The 20,033-nt window shown below is 34.0% G+C and overlaps 1 protein-coding gene and 1 pseudogene across 3 annotated transcripts in view; both read right to left on the reverse strand.

Annotated features, from left to right (window-relative positions):
- Positions 1-17,081, reverse strand: part of LOC110026922 — a 43,991-nt gene extending 26,910 nt beyond the window's left edge. For 2 of the 3 annotated variants that reach the window (XM_020728135.1, XM_020728132.1), the window contains exon 1: positions 16,751-17,081. The gene's annotated coding sequence lies outside the window, so the exon portion shown is untranslated. Of the gene's footprint in view, positions 1-16,492; positions 16,514-16,750 lie in introns of those variants that run through there. The other variant, XM_020728134.1, reaches the window with a different exon arrangement.
- Positions 13,264-14,883, reverse strand: LOC110026921 (annotated as a pseudogene).
- Positions 17,082-20,033: the final 2,952 nt, after the last annotated feature.

Here is a 20,033-nt window from a genome sequence, read left to right on the forward strand (position 1 = left end):
TTTTTTTTTTTTTCCAAGGATAAATTTCTCATCCCAACCTTCACTCTATTCATTTTAAAAAACTAACACTTAGATGAAGCTAGATATTGAATTCCAAAATAATTTGGAATTATTGCATCATTTATGGAATCAACAACTGATTCCGTTGTTGATTTAGATATCTTGGGTCTGAGATGAGAATGATTTATGGAATCAACCAACTTTTTAAAAGGTGTGAACGATTTAGATATCTTGGGTCCGTTGTCCAAAGCGATGTTGATATAGATGGGGATGTTAATAGTAGAATTCAAGTTGGTTGGTTGAAGTGGAGGAATGCTTCGGGCCTTTTGTGTGATAGAAAAGTACCGCTAAGACTGAAAGGAAAATTTTATAAGATGGTGGTGAGACCTGCAATGCTCTATGGCGCTGAATGTTGGCCTTTAAAAGAGAAGCATAATAATAAGTTAAGTGTTGCCGAGATGAGAATGATTAGGTGGATGAGTGGCTTTACACTTAGAGACAAAATGCGGAATGAATATATTCGTGATAGGGTTGGTGTAGCTCCTGTGACAGACAAAATTAGAGAAAGTCGTCTTAGATGGTTTGGTCATATTAAACGTCGACCATTAGATGATCCGATTAGGAGAGTAGATGTTTTAAATTCGACTTGTGTTAAGAAAAGCAGAGGTAGACCTAGGAAGACTTGGGCTTATTGTATTAAAAATGATCTTAATTTACTAGAACTAAATGAAAATATGATACTAAATAGGACGCAATGGAGAAAAAGGATTCATGTAGCCGACCCCACATAGTGGGATTAAGGCTTTGTTGTTGTTGTTGTTGTTGTTGTTGTTGTTGTAAAGTGTTAGCTTATCGTCACTCGTTAGTCATAGGTTGAATGTGTAGAATTGGATCTATAGAACTAGTATCGTTTGATCTTGAAATAGAAAAAACTGCAAAAAAAAACTCAGATAACTTGCAAAATTCAAAAAAAAAATTAGGAGCAATGGCAAACCACTAGGAAGAGAATGATCAATTTAGACCATTTTGAGATTTTGTTGATCCTTCATTATAGAAGATTCACAAAAGGTATTTAGAATCCTATCATTAAAAGCTAATACCTTCGAACTGAAGTCTGTTTAATTCAAATGGTTTATAATAACCAAATTAGAGGTTCACCCACTAAAGACCCAAATTTACACTGCCAGAATTATTTGCAACCTTTAGGTATAATGGTGCCTTTAGTGATGCCATGAGACTTAGTTTGTTCTCATTTTCACTTTCAGACAAGGCTAGGTTTGGTTTAGCTGATTAGCACCAAGATGCACAACCACTTAGGGTGTGTTTGGGAGCCTGTTTCTTCGGCTTCTGGTCCTCAGACCGCGGAATGCAATGTTCTGGAGCCCGCCGTTTGCATGTGTTCAGCGTTAGCCAGGCCACGTATCAGCAAAAGCTGAAACGAAAGGAGTGAGAGCGGCACGGGGGGCGGGGGGTGGGGGGTGGCGCTCTGCATTAGACCATGGGAGTTCCTTTTGAAGTGTTACTTGTCATCCTTGCCCTCTTTAATTCGTGGAATACCTCATCTTTGTCCCCGCTAATACCCCTCGCCCCTCCCCTCATTTGTCACCCGTGTCTTTAGGGCAAAAAGTGGGTTGAGCACTCGCTTTCCTCCATTTTCGATGTCTTCGACTCTACCTATAAGGGTGAGTATGTTTTCCTTTATGGCATTTTATCGTTTTCGATTTTTTGTTGTTTCATTGCCTCGTTCGGCTTTTGTGTTGGGGTAGATTGACATAAATTGGTCAATCAAGAAGGAGAGATATTTAAGCATTGTTTTTCTGTTTCTTTTAAAATTTACGTTGGGCTTATTTTATTTCTTCGTGTTATGATGTTATAATTCAATTTGCTTGCTCTTGCATCCAGAGAAACGCTTTGGGGGGAGAAATTTTAGCTATGATTCTTCTCTTTTATTATTTGAAAGATTTATAACAGTGGAAATGTATATGTTCTGTTGGATACCTGAAATTATATATCAGATAAGTTAGCAGCTTCTATTTTCCTTCTCCTTAATCAGAAGAAGCTAAGAAAGAAGAGATATATGAGCACTGTTTTTCAGTTTCTTTCAGAATTTACGTTGGGCTTGTTTCATATAGATCTGTTATGATGTCATAAACTTAATTTTCTTGCTATTGCCTCTAGAAAAATATTTTGGGAGGGAGAAATTTTAGCATTGGTTCTTTTTTATTTATTTGAAAGATGTATACCATTGTAAACCCATATGATTTGATGCATACTTGAAGGTTATATGCCAGATCAATTAGAGAATGAGAGGTATATGAGCGTTGTTTTTATGTTTCTTTATGTTATGACATTAGAAATTCAATTTGCTTGCTCTTGCATCTAGAAATATATTTTGGGAGGAAAAATTTAGTAGAGATTCTTTCTTTCTTTATATGAATGATTTAGACCAGCAGAAATGCAATGTTCTAATGCATACTTGAAGGTTATATGTCAGGTAAGTTATCAGCTTCTATTTCTCTTCTCCTCGATCAGAAGAAGCTAGGGACAGAGAAATATATGATTTTTCCGTTTCTTTGAGAATTTACTATGGGATTGTTTTATATATTCTTGTTCTAATGTTAGAAATTCAATTTGATTGCGCTTGCCTCTATAAAGACATTGTAGGGGGACAAATTTTATCAGTGGTTCTTTTTCTTTATTTGAAAGATTTAAGCCAGTGAAAGTGCATGTGTTCGGTGCATACTTGAAGGTTATATGTCAGATATCAAGCTTCTACTTGTGGGGAGAAATTTTCAATTATTTAAAATGATGATGGGAAATAATTATCAAAGGGCTCAACTGGTCACCATTTGTCAATTCTAAAATTGATAAGCAAGTTTTGTCACAGATACTAACTATTCTTAGAGAACATGTACAAATGTTTGTATGTATGGAAAATATAGAGATTATGGATGGAGCTTTCTTTGATTAAGAGAACTCACTAAACTCTAATGATTTGTTCGATGAGTTGATTTGGTTAGCGAGATTGAATAAGAAAAAAATGGAAGTTGATATTTGATCTAGCATATAACTTTCAAGTATGCATCATAATATATGCATTTCTACTAGTATAAATATTTCAAATAAACAAAAAAGAACCATTGTTCAAATTTCTTCCTCCAAAATATTTCTCTATACTGAAGGAGGGGCAAAAGCAAACAAATTGACATTCTAACATCAAAAAAGAAATATATAAAACAAGTCTGACATAAATTCTGACATAGACAAAAAATAGTGCACACATATCTTTCATTCCCTAACTTCTATTGATTGAGCAGGAGGGAAATAAAAGCTGCTAACTTATCTGGTTCGTTACATGGATCTATTGATTTTTATTTGATCTAATTGCTTCGGTTAGTTATGTGGATTGGTTGGAGTTTATTTTGGTGAAACATTTAGCTTTTGTTGTGAAATATTTTGTAGAACAATGATGGAATAAAACAAAATAAAAGACAACCGATTATCACTTGTGAATTCAAAAATCGACCTGATAACCTTATCACGGATACTACCTCGTCTTTAAGTCTACAGTACAACTACTGGTGATCATGGATGGAGCACTTTTTGACATCATGTATTTGATTTTAAGCTCTACTATTTTTTTATCTTTTAATAATGTTGCTTTACATTCTAAATAATATCGTGGCAATACCATTTTTTATTTATTGTATATCATATGGGTAAACAAAAGAAAAGTGAAATATCTACTATTTGGGATAAGAACAATGTGGATAGGTTGGAGTTTATTTTGGTGACATATTTAGCTTTTGTTGTGAAATATTTTGTAGAACAATGATGGAATAAAACAAAATAAAAGACAACCGATTATCAATTGTGAATTCAAAAATCGACCTGATAATCTTATCACGGATACTGCCTCGTCTTTAAGTTTGTAGTACAACTATTGGTGATCAAGGATGGAGCACTTTTTGATAACATGTATTTGATTTTAAGCTCTACTATTTTTTATCTTTTAATAATGTTGCTTTACATTCTAAATAATATCGTGGCAATACTATTTTTTACTTATTGTATATCATATGGGTAAACAAAAAAAAAAGTGAAATATCTACTATTTGGGATAAGAAGATGAAGATAATTTTCTGTGATTTATGTTTGAGAGAGGTAAAATGACAATAGACCGACCACACGCTTCAATAAGATAGGTTGTCAAAATATCACGGAAAACTTTCAAGAAATAACTGGTTGGTTGTACGATAAAACTCAGTTGAAAAACAAATAGGATCAACTAAAAAATGATTGGAAGTTGTGGAATGAGCTAAAGAGATGAGCTACTAGTTTAGAATGGGACCCAATTAGAAAAATAGTGGATGCACCAGAGAAGTGACAAGAGAAAATTTCAGTAAGTAGAAAATATTGCATTCAGCTGTAATTATTTTAAAACTTTGCTTCTTAAAAATCAAATTTATTAATTGTAGGTCTTGTCGAATGATAAAAAAATTAGATTTGCTGACATTAACCCGGAGTATGTAAAGAAGTTAGATACTATGTTCTTCTGTGTTGTAGCAACAAACAACAACATATGCGCTACAACAGAGAAGGCCACCCCAAATTTGGATGAGTACAAATGTGCTCATTCCAACATGTCCACGAGGAACAACTAGTAAAAAGAGAGCAAGGGGACTCCAGTCAGTCCAAACATTTTGCACCCTCGACACAAAGAGAAAAAGAAAATTAAGGTTGGGGCAGCTCAATTATCCGAGCAGATCTCACAGCTGATGACAAACTGCATTGTATCACATCTAGTGCTCGCACAGCTCTACATGCATACCCGACTTTGACAGTTGTTTTCAAGCTACTCGAATATATTCCAAAGATTGTTGATGACATACCCCTCTACTTATTTGTTATAAAACTTCTTGAGGAGTGAAATAAACAGGAGGTTTTTTTAATGTGGCTACCAGAACGGAAGATTCCTCACCTTTGTTATGTCTTAGAGAACCAGACTAGCTAGATGGCATGCCCCTCTACTTTTTTTATTATTTGCAACTATTTCAGATTCTTTATTTGAAATAATTTACGTTTCCATGATAAAATATGGCTTGTTTCAACTTTTTGTGGCATTTCAGCATTTATGAATTTACGAAATTGTATTGTTTTCATTATGTGTCATTTAAGCATTTACCTACTATTTAATCATAACTTGTTCTTTTTAAACAGGTCCAACACACTTCTTTCAGACAAATGAACCCACAAAATGAAGAGGAGATTATAGAGATAGTTGAGAGAACTATCATTACCAGCACAGTTTGTTTAATTCATGAATATTATCAGAGAAATTTGTGTAAGACACCTTAAGTGTCATCGTCATTTGTGGGTGACAAATGTATTGGCAAAATAATGTAAGCTCATCAAAGTAGATTCATAGCATGATCCGAATGTTGCAAAACTATATTATATGATTTACTGGAAGAATCACAGTCCAAATATGGTTTGCATGGATATTCACGATTTACATCCCGAGAAGTTCTAGTCATCACGTTTTTCATTATGTCACACAATGAGTCCATTCGTGTTGCTTCTGAGTGTTTACAACACTCTACAGAGACAATTTGTAGGTATTTCCACATCGAAGCGAACTCTGGTGAAATTGTCTACCGGTATTGTCAAACAAATAGACCCAGCTTTTGCACACACCTTGGGAAATCTATAGCGATCCGAGATACATGTTGGTTTTTAAGGTATTTGTCTCTCTATATATTCTAACATTAGTACAATAAAAAAAATAGAAATAACCTATGTAGTATCACTTTTATTTCCAAAAAAGAATTGCATCGGATCAATTGATGGCACGCAAGTCGACGTACAAATCTATTAATAATTTGTGATTTCAAAATATGTTTTACATTCGAAATGACTGACTAGGAAGGGAGAAAACACGTCAGCAGAATTTTTAAATTTACAATCCGGAAATGAGAATACAAATTTCTGATGCCTCCTCAAGGTTGGCACATTTTAGACATCACTAGAATATTTCTGTTTTAGGGAATCCACTAGTTATGTCATTATTCAAGAAAATATTACCTAGTTGATTTGGGATATTCATTGCATTGGGGTTTTTGAAGTCATTTCCCGACAAAGTATCATCTTTCTGATTTTAAGTGCAATAGCTAAGTGATTAGAGGAAGGAATGAACTATTCAACAAAAGATACTCGTCATTACAGAGTGACATCGAGAGAGCATTCGGTGTATGAAATAAGAAGCGAGACATACTTGGAGATATATCTACATATCCTTTCAAATAATTGGTGAAGAAAGTTGTTACAACAACAACGCTCCATAATTTTATACGGAGGTCTCCATCCTGAGATGATGTTGATTTCAGGGTCTTAGATGAAGATCCTAACTGCATGCTTGGAGAAGGTAACCAATGTCGGCTCGGACATTCAGTTCCTGAAGAGGACTTAGTAAAAACGAGTACAACACTTCTAAGAGAGAAGGCATCAAGAAGATGATACAGTTAAGAGAAGTAATTACTGATGTTTTGGCGAACGCAAAGACAGTATTTATGTAACATCACTTACTTATTTGTTCTTGATGATTCATATTTCAGTTGTATGTTGGATCTCTAGATGAACATTTTCTAAATATTTGTAGCAATATATATTGTAGCTATACCTTGGATCTTTGTACGTTGATGATTCATATTTCATATGTGTTGTTGATGATTCATATTTCTTTGAATGATTCATATTCATATTATATATGCTTATTTTTTTGTGAATTGAAGCTACAGTGTGTTATAATAACAGAAAATATGAGTACAAGAGCATCAAGTACTTCGAAAGTTCCACTCTATCATTAAAGGAGATAGTGTAATCAGTACCAATCAAGAAGGGAAGGCAGTTACGAGAGAAGATTTTACTCGTCTCAGAATAAGACTCCTGAAGATTACAATTCGTTGGGTTGATGACACTAATGAGTTACATCGAGACTGTGATCAGGTGCGGAGAGATGTTAACATGGAGAGAAGATTGTCTCAAAGACTTGATCACTGGGAATTGAAGACAAACCTCATTCTAGCCTTGTTGATTATTGTGGTTGTCCTCATTATTGTAGTTATCTGCTTCAAATAATTGATCACTTTTTTATGTATTAGAGTATTTTGCACTATACTAATATTTTTTTTTTTTGTAGCAGGATCTCTTTTTATTATTTAGTTGTAACTATTCTGAAAATTGTAATTATTCGAATATATTACATATAAAAGGGCAAAACAGACTTTTTCATCAAAAATAGCAGCAGCACGGCAGAACTTCAAAAAAACTCCTGCTTCTTCATCAGCAGCTTTCTGGCAACTTTTGATAAACTACTTCTCTTGAAAGAAGTTTTACAGCTGCTTCTTGAAAAAGTAGCAACCGCCCCAAACGCACTCTTAGAATGACTAGGCTCGAAAATTCCTACTTAAATATTTTCCACCACCTAAAAATGTTAAGCTTAGGAATGACATTACTTTTTTCACCAAGTTGGATGGTGAGTTAATAAATTAATCATGGGAGAAATTTAAGAAACAACTTAGTAAATGCTCAAACAATGTCTTACTTGATTGGTTGATCATACAAATATTTTAAAACGGGCTAGTGAGATCACCTGGGCATTATAGATAATGCAATTGGGGGTTGTTAATATCAAAACTTTTTGAGGAAGCATATATATACATTGAAGAGATAGCTATAAACAATTTTCAATTGTTTTTTAAGAGAGTCAGCCCTAACAGAGTAGTCAACATTCATAAACGAGATGTGTTATTCATTATGACCACACAGGCAACAGTAATTTTCAGAAAGTCAGAAAACTTAGATTTGAATTCTTCACCTACATCACTAATAATTCAGAAAATTGTTTATGGATAGTCAGTTGATCCTAGTGTTACTTCCATAAAGTCATTAAATGTTATAAATAATAGACTAAATAATCCCTATTTCGAAACCTACAATCTTGATTGGAGAAATCACTTGAATTTTAACTAGAATAATGATAACCAGAATGTAGGAAATCAACAATGAAGTAGTGATCAATAAAACTCCTTAAGCAATTGAAATAATCAAGTAAATAATCTTAACCCAAGACCGACTACCCACCGGGAATCACTTTCAATAATCAATTTAAGATAAAAGAATATCTTTGGGAGAGTTAGTGTTACCAATGAGAGATCAGATGCAAATTCAAGCTGCAGTCATCAGAAACATTGAGAATCAATTGGAACAATTAACAATTTCATCAAGTAATCGACCCCAAGAAATGTTACCTAATAACACGAAAGTGACCCTGAATGAGAAAGGAAAAATGCAATATAATAAAACTTAAGAGTGGGAAGAAGTTAGACGAGATGATTGGAGATGAGCCTAGTATATAAAAAGAGTCTGAGCCTGAGAGACCTATAGAAAAATCTTCACCAAAGTTACAAAAAATATCCTCACTTCCTGGAAAAGAACCAGAGAGACTCCACCAACTTTTCCCCAAAAGCTTCAAAAATACAAATTAGATCGACAGCTCTCTAAGCATCTAGAAGTATTCAAAAAACTTACCATTGATATATCATTTGTTGAGGCTCTTGAATAAATGTTTAGCTACGTTAAAATTTTAAATGACATTAAATAAAAAACATAAGCTAGGAAAATTTGAAATTGTTGCTTAAGTGAAGAGTGTGTTGTCATTATTCAAAGAAAACTACCCCAGAAGATGAAAGACCGTGGTAGTTTCACCATTTCATGCAACATAACAGACAAATTCTTTGAACAAGTCATATGTGGTTTAGGATCCAATGTCAATCTCATGTCATTATCCATCTTTAAAAAATTATGATTAGAAGATGTTCAGTCTACACTATTACTCCTCAATTAATTGATCGATCATTGACATATCCTAGAAGAGTAAATGAGGATAATTTAATTAATGTTGATAAGTTAATCTTCCCCGCTGATTTTATTATTTTGGATACGGAGAAAAATGTTGAAATCTCAATAATTTTAGAAAGATCATATCTTGCAATAGTGAGAGTCAATATTAATTTACAAAGATGGGAGTTAACTATAAGAACGTAAGATCAACAAATCATATTTATAATTTATAATCCAATTAAACCAATTATATATACTCGGAGAGATTACAAAAAAATTGAGGTTGATAAATAACAAGAAATACTGACAAAAAAAGTTTAGAGAAGAATGTATATATTTAGAGAGATTTAAAGTTGGAATTTTAATTAGATGATTTAAGAAAGTTTTCAAGGTAACAAGAATGTTGAAAGGTTTACAATGAATTATTAGAAAGGCAATTTGATCATGGAGAAAAACCATAAGCACGATTTAACTGTTAGACTGCGAACATAAAATTAATTGATTATTGGGAGGCAACTCAAATCTTATCTTGTGGTTTGAATGCATGTGTAATATTTTTTTTGCTTTGTGTTTTGGTCAAACTAAGGATGTTAAACTAAACGTTTATTAAGAGGCAACCCAATGTATCTTTCATTACTTTATTGTGTGATTCTATGTGTATCTCCATTGCCACCTACTATCCACTCATGTTCAAGAGCAGAGACAGACAAATTACTTGAACAAATTATTGAAAACGGCAATGCCTGACTTGCTTGTGATTTTGAACTTACTTATATCACTACTTAGTACATGCTTGGAAGTTCTATTTAATTCTATCTGGTTGTATGATCTATGTGTCAATTTTGTTTATGCTTTATTAGTATTTTGTAGATTGGAGTCGGTGACTTGTATTTCAGTGGATTTGTGAGATATATCAATTACTTTTATGTAATTATTATGACTTGTTATATTTTCTTATGATCTACGTGCTTGTCATGTGATAAGTATGTTACATAATAGGCGTTTAATTTTGTTTTAGTTATACCTTTTGGCGTTTAATTTTGTTTTAGTTATACCTTTTCCATGCTAATATGTCTTCAATGTCATGTGTTTATTTTTTTTTCTTGTACTTCATGTTTTACCTTGTTATTTTTCTTCCATGTCCTATTTTTTATTTTCATGTGATTGGTGTAAATAGGTTTGGGGAGGGTTATTTGCAAAAACTTAAGCCCTATAGTAATTATAAATAACTAGACTTTAGACTTTCGAATATAATGGTAGATTTAATTAGGATTTATTTTGATTTAATAATAGGTAAATAAAATAATTAAGTGACATAAATACCGTTAACCAATAACTGATCACATACTATAATTAATTATCCTTCTATATAAAAATTATTACAACATAAACGCATCTTTGTAATTTAGGCATGTCTCCCTCATCTCTTATTAGAATCACATTATTTATGAATTATTGGATTCATACAATCCTGTGCAACTTTTATGCTCACCACATTGATTGATATTCATCCCATCAGGTGCAGATTATTCGGAGTCCAGGAAGCAACAAAACTCGGTCTATGTAATTTGAGCACACCTCCTATCTTATACTAGAATCGCATAATTTTATTTTTTGCAATTTGTAATGTGAGCCCATACAATTTTCATATTCATTATTTTGGTTGATTTAAAATCCATGAGGAGCAAATCACTCAAAAACCGAAACAAAAAAAAATTTGAAATTTTATCGAAATCTTCTAAATAGTTTACAAATTATTCCGCCATCATTTTATAAGAATTACTTATTTTCAATTCCACCATATATTTTTATAAGAATTGTAACCCCTCATATTGTATGTTTACTATTTTGGTTGATTCTAGCTTCATTAGGTTCAGATTACTCGCAAATTGATAGGCCCATATATCTCAAACTTCACTCCAAAGTTTGCACATATTCCCCCTTTTTTATTGAAAGCACGAGATTTTTCATTTGGTGGATTCATATCTTGATCCCCAGCAATTTTCATGACCACAATTTTAGTTAATTCCATCTTTATAAGGTGCAAATTATTCGCAAATATAAATTCCGAGCCCTCTAAGTAAATTAAGCATATCTTGCCCAACTCACATCATAGCACATGATTACAATTTGTCAGGCTTATAACTTGATTCTCTGCAGCTTTTATATTCACAACTTTGACTAATTTTGAATCAACATTGACCAAATCACAACTGGAGGGTGAAATTTTGAACATTTCCTGAATTTTAATAAAATTTACTATGCACATTATATGGTTATTTTACTAATTAAAACTAAAAGAAACAAATGAAAATGAAATATATAAACTCAATTTTGAATTTTCAGAGTTCAGAATCCCTCTAAGAGAGTAAAACATTATAAAAATATTGTGGTTCGAGGCTTTCCTAAAAGGTTCCTTCAAAATTATTTTCTCCTCTTATTGTGTCTTTTAGCCTTAATTTTGTCGATCAAAGTTCGTGAAATTCGCATTTGCTCCCTTCAAGAGCAATGGTTGATAGATGTCAATCATACAAATCTTTCATCGCATAGAAGAGAGGCATCTCTTGCGTGTAGCATTATTTACGCTTCTATTTTTGTGGCAACATTTAAAAATAAAAACTCGTGTGCCTTTGTTGGCACGGTGAAAGATCAATGTATGTCATTCCTAGATTTAGTAAGGTGAATCTCATAGGTAGTCTGCACCATTTTGCCCACCTTTCTTCGAGTGAGGGATGAGAGGCGGAAAAAATTGTAGCCATAATACTTCCCGAAATAAATAAAGGGGGCTTTTCTTGGTGGGGTGGCATGGCACAATAGACTTCGTACAAGCCCCCTAACATGAGTGACATTGAATTGTTGTTGATATTTTTATAAAATACTACGAAAAAATATATATTTCAATTTATTTTCTTCTGACAACAAAAAGTGCATAACTAAGGCCCCATATGCTCATCTTTCTTGGCAAGAGTATAATGTATTTACCTCAGAGCTATTTACCACTTTGCTCACTTTTCTTGGCATGGTCAAAATAAACGAAAATATTTATGGTTGCGATACCATGCACACCAAACTAAGTGCATCATTCATGACATGATGGCATCAGCATGACCCAACAACCTTCCTCAGGGGTGATGCGAAGGTGGCATTAAAAATATTTAAGTTCCTTACATTGAACTAGCGACAAACAAAGGCATTTAAATATTATAAAAAATCAACATACATAAAATGAACCAGTACAAGATAGACAAAAGAATTGCATGAGGCAACACGTAACATACAAAATACTTATAGCTCAACATACGCAAACTTTCATAAATCCCCCATCATAAACAGGGAACAAAATTAGGACTCCATGTCAAGGTAAAATTGAAGCATAATCATAATGTTTGCTCCCTGATAACAGACAAACTATTCAGCTACAAAATAGTCATAAGATATTCTAACAAGGTCAAAATTTTCTGAACTTGAAGGATTAACTTTTCATGGTTGTAGGCAGGATGAAGAACCTCAAAGTAGGCCCAACCAACCTAATAGGTGGGCCAAACTACACAATCTTATCAATATAAATGTTCATAGAATATTCTCCTACATTCAATTTACTATACCCAAAAAAGTAATAAGGAGTGGAATCTCTCGTTTCCCACAATAACTCTGACAGGATTTCATTCCACCTTAAAATATTGAAATGAAAAGACTGAGGATACAAACAAGTAAAATCAAATAAAATACAACATTAAAAATAACTGCGACAAGGAGAGGTCGAAGCCCCCAGTGGCCTAATGAGATGCACCATCCTATACAAAGCATTACAATACCTGATAATCTCATGGGAGGGCTTTCATCAAATTGTGAGGTTTCAAGTATATCATATATAGGTATCATCATCGTCATCAAAGATATGAGATCCCATTATGCCTTCCGGTTAATTTTTAGAAGTCAGTAGAATTATTTTATTGATATGAAAAGGGGTATAAATACCCTTATATGAATCATGAAATAGAAAAGATAAGAAAAAAATGACATGAAAGAAAAGATATAACACATATATCTCAAATTAATCTATTCACAATAATTACTTAGAGCTAAAGAAAATGACATAAAATAGGAAAGTAAATAAATTCAATCTAAGGAAATAAATCCAATACAAGGAAATAAATCCAATCACCATAACTTCTAACAAGAATAAATTATTTCCTAATATAACTTCTAGCACTCCCCCTCAAGTTGAAACATGGTCGACAACCGTGTTCAACTTGGATTTGAAAATATCAAACAATGAGCTAGGAAGATTCTTTGTGAGGTAGCACTTCAAATCTTCATCTTGTACTTGATAATCAACCACAATAGCATTTAGGGATATTTTTTAGCTGACTGTGGTTGTCATTGACTGCAATTTTTGTCGTTTCTGTAGGTAAATGGAAGACTCTTGCAAGTAATGTGGCAGGAAAATTTGCAGGAAAGTAGATAACCTACAGGAGAAGTTTATTTTTAGTTAACTGTGGTTGTCTTTGATTGTAGTTTCTGCAATGTTTGTAGGTAAGCGAAAGGCTTCTATTGGCAATGCCACAAGGAAGTTTGCAGGAAAGTAAACAACCTACAAGAAAGCTGCGGGATATGGCCTGCAAGTAAAAAAAGGAAGAACACCTACAGGGAAAGTTGCAAGATATGGCCTGCAGGTAAAAAAAGGAAGAACACCTGCAGAGAAAGTTGCAGGGTATAGGCTTACACGTAAAAAAGAAGAATACTTGGAGAGAATGCTGCAGAATATAGCCTACAAAAAAAAAACACCTGTAGAGAAAGCTGCAGGATATGGCCTGCGGGTAAAAAGAAAGAATACCAGTAGGAAAATCTGCAGGGGCAGGAAAAAAAGAAAGAACGCCGGCAGGCAAAGTTGTAAGGTATGATCCTGCAGGTAAAAAGGAATAACACCTGCAGAGAATACTACAGGGTATGACCTGCAGGTAAAAAAGGACGCCTGTAGAGAAAGCAGCAGGGAATAACCTCCGGGTAAAAAGGAAGAACACATGCATGGAAAGATGTAGAGTATGGCCTCTAGAAAAAGAAAGAATTCTTGCAGATAAGCTGGAGGGTATGGCCTGCAAAAAATAAGAATATTTGCAGAGAAAGCTGCAAGGTATGGCATGCAAGTAAAAAGGAAGAACACCTGTAGGAAAAACTACAATGTATGAACTACAGGTAAAACAGATGAACACATGCAAGGAAAGTTGCAGGGTGTGGTTAGTGTTTAATATGTCAAGCAACCATTGGCGACCACTCCTTTCATTGTTGAACAAATTGTGAAATCACAATGCTCTCCTCTAGTGCCCCGTCGTTCCAAGTTTTAGTCCTCCATGCTCGGGTTGAAGTAAAGCAGCACTCCAATGAACGTAATTCCTACATCCAGTGCTATAGACAGGATATAATTGTATCTCAGCCACCATTTCTTTCGGTACCTAAAAACAAAGAAACTGAAGACTGTTTCAACAATGATCCAAGAGTTATAGTTGAGTGGAGTGGCAGGCGGCATGTTGGTTGTAGCTCTGAAAAGAACTGGAACGTTTATAAGTGGGATCCATGATTGATAGGGAATGTTCTGTGGAAGAGCCAGCCTATCATTAAACTGACAGAGCTAATCACAAAGCACTGGTTCAAAGCGTCGTAGTTGCCGAGTGAGCCAAAGATACTCCCCGGCCCTACCAAGCCCAACACATCAAAGAAGATGCGATCGCCCGGGCAAGTTCAGGGGTTGTTTGGCGATAGGAGCTCGCCATGGCATATGTTCTTGATTGAATCCAGAAGACACCATGCGATACCAAGGCTGATTGTTCAAGCAACAATGGTTCCAATAAATTGAACAAGAAACATGGCTTTTGGAGGGATTTTGAAATCTCAGAGAAAAGCGACTGCTTGGGACATGCTCATGTAACCATAAAATTAGAAGCAGACGTTCGCAATTAGCTTCCCATGTAGGATTAGTCCCATTACATATCATGTGAAAAGTTTTCGGCGTCTATAACCTGCAGGGAGAGGGTTCCGACAACTAATTCCTATAGGGAGAGGAAGTTTCCTATAAGAAAGAGTTACGACGGCTAGGTCCTATAGGAAGAGGAAGTTTTCGACGTCTAGGGCCTGCAGGTGGAGAGTTTCGGCTTCTAGGGCCTGTAGAGAGAGGGTTCCAGTGGCTAGTTCCTGAAAAAAGGAGTTCAGCCAGCCCTGTAAAGAGAGGAAATTTCCGACGGTAGAAAATCTTCTTGTCCTCCGCCGGAGACTCTAGTGTTTGTTTCAAGACTCTGATATCATATTGATTTTCAAAATTCAGTGAAATAATTTTATTGATATGAAAAGCAGATATAAATACCCTTACATGAATCTTAGAATAGGAAAAATAAGAAAAATAAATAACAAGAGAGGAAAGATATAGCACCTAAATCTCCAAGTAATCAATTTATAATAATTACTTGGAGATAAAGGAAACGATATAAAATAGAAAAGCGTAAAATAAAAAGAAAATAAATCTAATCCTCTTCTAATAGGAATAAACTATTTCTTAATATTACTTCTAACACTACTCTATCCTCCAAATTACAAGCCTAGCTCCTGAGCTTTCTCGTGATGGTGCAAATCTTAACTATATCAGTTAGGCAAACCAACTATCAATAAACATATGAGAGTGCAACATGTATTTCATAACACCTAGCAAATAGGTCAAATTCATAACTCTTGCCATTAGGCTTTCCACAAATCATGAGGAAAGCTCACTTGTGAGCTTCTTTACCATCTAAGCAATAAGTCTCACTATAGGTTTCCCTTATTCTTGAGGATACAAGATTTGCTCTTAGGCTCTCTCTATGATGCAAGTATTATTTTGAATGACCAAGCTAACACACTAGTAACAAATACACTAAAACAAATCAAAATTATGCCTCCTTTCATATAAAATAGGATAATGGGACACATCGTTGCACTTTCCTCAAATTATGAATTTGAAAATCCACTTATGGGCTTTCCCGCTATTAGAGAGTTGTATGTAACACTCACATGTTTCCATCATATTAAAGTTTACTAGTCTTGTCCTATAGACATCTCTATAAGTAGAGTTTTAAGCAAGGTTTTGAAAAATGATGCAGGTATTGAACTGAGAAAAAAAAAATTCAAGGTTCAAGCAAGGGTTGACAAAATTACGTAATAAATAATAAATTATTTTAATAATGATCTAAATCATGTAATAGTGATATAATATAAATTTTTCAACAATATGATATGCAATATTCTTATTCAGTACACTTCACTCTTGCATGTTTTGAATATGATTCTAAATCAAATTTTGGGATATGATATTTAAATTTATTTTTCTTTTTTAATATAAATCATTTATTTATAGCCATTGATCCAAACTAAAAAGTATCAACATTAGATTCGGGTAGTTCCTTAAAAATCGGATCAAATCACCAATTCCCTGGTTAAAACATAAGTAAAGAACAGTTATTGTTGATTATGTCCAAAAATAATTTTGGAATTTGACCAAAATAATCAAAAGAGTGATTCATAGTTCTGCATGTCCAAATCCAAAACAAGGGTGATAAGCTCTAACCTTCAATCAAATTCAAATCCAAACATCAACACATGACCAACATAAACTCAAACAGTAACGCCCGGTATTATTTTCCTCTGTTGACGCCACCATTATATCAGAGAGTCGTATCGAGCAGAGCAATAGAGAGCGTATCGAGCAACTCTTGCAACATTTAAGAAGAAGAGGCAATAAATAGAGCAGGGACCACAGAAGAACAAAAGGAAGGAGACTCAGAGAGATCGAGAGCAGGAGGAGGAAAGAACGAGTGATACTCGCCTGCGAGGGATGAATCTGAAGGTGGTGATGTCTTCGAGCAAGATAGGGCGGCGACGGTTTGTGTTCGAAGGCTGACGTCAAGCCCAGAGTGAAGCAAACGGAGAAAGAAGACGCTCTCGGTCGAAACTCCTGCGATCCAGGGCAGAGGCTAGCGACGAGGCTATTGAAGGCTGGGACTTCTCCCGGGCGTGCGTTATCGGAGATGAGGGTGATGACGCTTGCGATCGAAGCCAAAGGATTAGTCGAGCAAACTGCAGGATCGTTGAGCAGGAATTCTTCTCTTGCGGGTTTTCGGTGGGTTTCGAAGAGTGGGAGCGAGTCGAGTTGAAGTCGGGAGAATCGAGACAATCGGGCTCACGGGTTAAATTTTTTATATATAAATAATTTTTCCTTTTCTTAATATAATTTTTGTCATAAAAATTTATAGATAAATATATAATAGTATTGATGTAAAATATAAATAATTAATATTTAATTCTAATAATTATGAAATTAATAATAGGATTATATAGTTAAAAAATAACTAAATACATAGAGCACATTTGGTTTTACTAAAAAAAATATTCAATTTTTATTGCACGATTAAATAATAATATTATTATTATTATTATGACAAAAAAATTTATATTAAAATGACAATAAGTCAATGACAACATTATTTGAATAAATAGATTAAAGAATTAGATTATATTGTTGATTTATAAAGTTAAAATAAAGGCCAATTAGTAGCAAATAGTAAGATTTAATCTTCATAAAGTAATAAAAATATTTTATATATGATTATAGGTTTTCTGTTAGAGAAAAGTCGATAAAATGGTTAAACTAGTAGATGTTTCTGAGCTCGACGTGGGTGCGGGTGGTTGAGCTAGTTGGTTGGGTTATGTTGGGTTGCAAGGGTGGGATGGTGCGGGCTGAGTCGGGTCACACAATTTTCAATTGTTCACAAAACCATTCGTGCATAATCGCACATGATAGCACCAGCATTTTCGTGGCACTTGTGTGGTTGTGAAGTTGTGAACATATTTTAAAATATTAAATTTAAGTGCCCAATTTTTTTTTGTTCCAAAAAATAGGCTTAATAGGAGGGGAGAAATCACACTTCTACTCCTCTAGTTGAAGTATCTCCTTAGCCTCTGCCTACTATTGTTCTCCCCCCCTGTTTTTTCTTAGGGAATGTTATCATCCAACATCAAAATCATTTTTAGGTTGTTGTTGTCCAAAATTTTCAGCAATTATTGTCCAACATTAGATTCCCTTTTTAGGTTATTGTTGTCTTACTTTTTGTGTTGTTGTTGCCCAACATCAAAGTCACATCTCCCAGGCCATTGTTGTGTTTTCTAGGCAATATTTCATTGGCTTAATTATTTTTTTAGGTATCAATATTTGAGGAATCTCACCCCTCTGAAAAATCACAGAAAAAATCAAAATATTGAGGAAGTGGTATCAACACTCACCAAAAATATGTCGACACTTTTCCAAAAAAAATAGTTCTATTTTTTGAATGGCATATTAGTTAAGTCATTGACTTTGTCAGATTGAGCTAGTTCTCTACCATGGGGGTAATTCACCATCCATGAGATGAGCTTACATGCGAAGCTTCGATTTCCACCAGCTCCTGAGCTAGTGAACATTTTATTAACATATGGAATTTGTCTTCCTTAGCTTTCTCGACAGACTATGATGATTATTATGAGGTTAATTGTCCTTTTTTATAGAGCATAATGCAACATTCACCCTGGTGATAGCGAAGAAGATAGGCAACCTCAATTTTTATATTCACAATTATATCACTTATAAGAGTGAATATCCAGCCTTTCAAAAAAAGGATGTCGTAAAAAATTTGTTCACTCCATTCTTCTTTTTGAAAAATTATTGGGATCTTTGCAAGTTAAATAAAAAATTGAATGAATTGAATGAACTACCATTCCTCCTTATGTTGTGGAAAAGGACTACTAAAGATTCTCATATTTTGAAGTATCAAAGGATTTATTGTGAGGTATAATAACCCAACAAATATGTGATCGAAGAATCTTTTTGTAAGATTGACCTCTTCATTCCTACCAGCGACTCTCACTCCTTGATGTTGAATGAGTTCGAACAAGTAAAATAGAAAATTTAGCAAAGTGCCACAAATTTCTCCAACAAATCATTTGAATATTCATATTTTCAAGGAAGTGTTGAATCACACATGATCAGGACTTTCACAAGCTAAGGAATATGCAATAATCTCTAACCTTCTTTAACTTTATATTCGATTTTTTTTTCATGTCTGGCATATAGTTAACCTCTTTAGTTAATGAAGGATATATATTTAGTTCTCGAGTTGGACCTTTTCTTAAAGGCATGGAACTCCTGAAGATCAAATATCTTCTATGAGAGTATAAACATATGTATAATTTCAGTGCAAAATAAAAAGTCATCTTGGGAGATTAGCTTACATTGTGTGAGATTGAATTATCCACCATGATGATTTTTTTCTCCCTGCAAAGTCGAGAGGTGAAGAATACTCAAGAAGAACTGATGGAAACACAAGCCAATCTTAACCAAAATACTAATACTTTGAGGATTTTTTTAGCAAGATGTTGGCCCTTGAAGAGAATAACAAAAAGTGACAAACTCGATGTGCAGAAAATAAAATTCCATCTAGGTTTCTAGAAAGAGGTTCATCTGATGTACCATTTGATTGGAGTCGACATCAAGGAACCATCTCCTAGCCCAACATCTAGGGATCCTCAATCTCTATTGGAAAGAGGAGAAATTGAAAGTGACTTGTAGGAGCATGTTTGTAATGTGAGGAAGGAAGATATTGATGTATATTAGTATTTTATTTCAGCTGACTTGTCATAGCTTTTGTACCTTATGGTTGTATGTTTGTCTTTATTGTTTTTCATTTGCTTAATGTAGGATATTCTTCTGATAATGTGTTTATCTGTAAAGCTCTTTGTTTTCTTGGTGTGAGAATGTTGATTTCTTATAACTTCCCCTGAGAGGATATAAAGTATTTATAAGTCTTGATATGAATCCAATATATTCTAATTAAGATATTACCCTTGGTAGGAGCATAGTGACATGTCGGCACTATTTTTGGTGTGGGGTTTGCCCGTAAGAAGCTATCGGTCATCGGAATTGAAATCTCGTTGCCCGCCTCGGAAGGACATTTTTTTAAAAAAAAAATTAATTTTGAAAAAGATGAAGTCAAACTGACCCCATAATTTTCATAGTTTAGATGAAAGAGCCAAATCCTGTATTTATCCCGAAGGATGAACACAAGAATTGAGGGTGA

Source organism: Phalaenopsis equestris, unplaced genomic scaffold (assembly GCF_001263595.1).
Source record: "Phalaenopsis equestris unplaced genomic scaffold, ASM126359v1 Scaffold000403, whole genome shotgun sequence".
In the NCBI taxonomy this organism is placed as follows: Eukaryota; Viridiplantae; Streptophyta; class Magnoliopsida; order Asparagales; family Orchidaceae; genus Phalaenopsis; species Phalaenopsis equestris.